Source organism: Limulus polyphemus, unplaced genomic scaffold (genome assembly GCF_000517525.1).
Source record: "Limulus polyphemus unplaced genomic scaffold, Limulus_polyphemus-2.1.2 Scaffold8511, whole genome shotgun sequence".
NCBI lineage: Eukaryota > Metazoa > Arthropoda > Merostomata > Xiphosura > Limulidae > Limulus > Limulus polyphemus.
In genome coordinates this window covers 164-2,457 of record NW_013674121.1, presented here as the reverse complement: position 1 = coordinate 2,457, position 2,294 = coordinate 164, and the positions used below count along the sequence as shown (strand labels likewise).

At 36.7% G+C, this 2,294-nt stretch overlaps 1 protein-coding gene across 1 annotated transcript in view; it reads left to right on the top strand.

Annotated features, from left to right (window-relative positions):
* LOC106475392 (probable G-protein coupled receptor 21) overlaps positions 1-2,004 on the top strand; it is a 29,621-nt gene extending 27,617 nt beyond the window's left edge. Inside the window, exon 3 of the mRNA XM_013936075.2 lies at positions 1,620-2,004. The gene's annotated coding sequence lies outside the window, so the exon portion shown is untranslated. The remainder of the gene's footprint in view (positions 1-1,619) is intronic.
* Positions 2,005-2,294: the final 290 nt, after the last annotated feature.

Sequence of the window (2,294 nt, the reverse complement as noted above, 5' to 3'; positions counted from 1 at the left end):
TAACAACGATCAACATTTCTGTCATATAACGGTCAACATTTCTGTCACATAACAACGGTCAACATTCTGTCACATAACAACGGTCAACATTCTGTCACATAACAACGGTCAACATTTCTGTCACATAACAACGGTCAACATTTCTGTCACATAACAACGGTCAACATTTCTGTCACATAACAACGGTCAACATTCTGTCACATAACAACGGTCAACATTTCTGTCACATAACAACGGTCAACATTCTGTCACATAACAATAATCAACATTTCTGTCACATAACAATCATCAAAACGTACAAAAAGTCAAACCTATTTATCTATTTGTATTCAAACCATAGCAGTTTAATAACAAATTTTTTTGAAGAAGTTTGTTCTACCAAAAAATTATAAATTTCAAGTAAGCATGAATAAACCAAGAAACAACTGAATCATTATAAATTTCAACTTTAAATACGAAGTTCAGTTTTTACACTGTTAACTGTAGTTAGTTAGACATTAACAGAATAAAAAATAATGGTAATTTTTTCTGCCATTGGAACAAAGAAATCTTGATGGCATTTTGGTCATATCATTCTCTTTCTTTGCGTAATCTTATTATAAAGTAATTCGTATTATTCAGATGTGTTTTGATTTAGTGTTGTTAATTTTCAGGATTTTCTGGTCTTGTCTCAGCATTTAACTAAACATCAGCCCTGATGAGAGGCTTAGCACAGAAATTCAAACGCCACCTACTTCTAAACATCCAGGCAGATGTATTATACTATAGTCTCTACTGTTTGTTTGTTTGTTGTTAAGCACAAAGCTACAAAATGAGCTGTCTGTGACCTGCCCACCACAGGTATCGAAACCCGGTTTACTAACGTTGTAAGTCCACAGGCGGGGGGGGGGGACAGTCTCTACTGTCTTCCAAACAAGATAATATAATGATTCGAAGATTGTTTGTTTTTAATTATGCACAAAGCTACACAAGGGCTATCTGTACTCTGCCCACCACGGGTATCGAACCCCGGTTTCTAGCGATGTAAGTCTGCAGACATACCGCTGTGCCACCGGGGGGCTGATTCGAAGAATAAGTGAACATGCCGCATTCCTCTCGTATGTTGTACTTCGAACTCGAATGTTTTGGTACGTCATAATCGGCTATACGCACTCTGTCCACCGCGGGAATCGAACCCCGGATTTTAGCTTTGTGCGTCCCTAAACAACAACTTTTGCAGAATTGCCCTAGTTCTAGTACTGTCCTAAAATAAATATTTATTCAGTGCGTGACATTCACCACAGCAACGTCAGGGAGCGCAACAACGCATGCGCATAAAATGACTTTCGTAATATTCAACTCAAGGTTCAATTGCACCAAATTTTTAGTTTGTATTTTCAACTGTTATTCTAATGTAATGTTGTGGGCGATGTTTTTTTTTAATAATCCACTATCATGTGGGGCACGACCTACTTCTTAAGGGTTTTATTGACCGTTCTTTTTTTTATCGTAGTTTGATTGTTGTTGTTATTGTCACGTTAAATTTTCTGTTATTATTTTTGTCAAGATGTTTGAAAAGAAAGATTTAACACTATCAACAACTGGCGTTTTCTTTAATTTACTCTTTTCATATTTTTCAGTTGAAACTATGGAGTAACTGCGGCGGAAAGCTGCTCGGCAGATATCGGATCCTGTTCGTTTCTTCACGAAGATACGGGTAACTGCGGCGGAAAGCTGCTCGGCAGATATCGGATCCTGTTCGTTTCTTCACGAAGATCCTTTCAATCGAAAAGATGCTATTGTAGACTGAACGAAAAACCGCTCTATACATAATATGTTGGGGTGCTGTAGTATCTGTCTGGACACGTACTACTACTTCTACTTGACAAACAAAGAAATTGGATGATTTCTGTTACATTCTACTGAAACAGTTTATAGGAAGATACCAACACTGTTACATCCGTTTAACACTACTTTTCTCCATGATTTCTGTTACATTCTACTGAAACAGTTAAACAGTTTATTAACAGTGTTGGTATCTTCCCAGTGTTGGTATCTTCCCATAAACTGTTTAACTGTTTCAGTAGAATGTAACAGAAATCATGGAGAAAAGTAGTGTTAAACGGATGTAACTACGTGGATTGTTATATCCGTTTAACACTACTTTTCTCCATGATTTCTGTTACATTCTACTGAAACAGTTAAACGGTTTATGGGAAGATACCAACACTGTTATACGTGGATTGTTATATCCGTTTAACACCACTTTTCTCCATGATTTCTGTTACATTCTACTGAAACAGTTAAACAGTTTA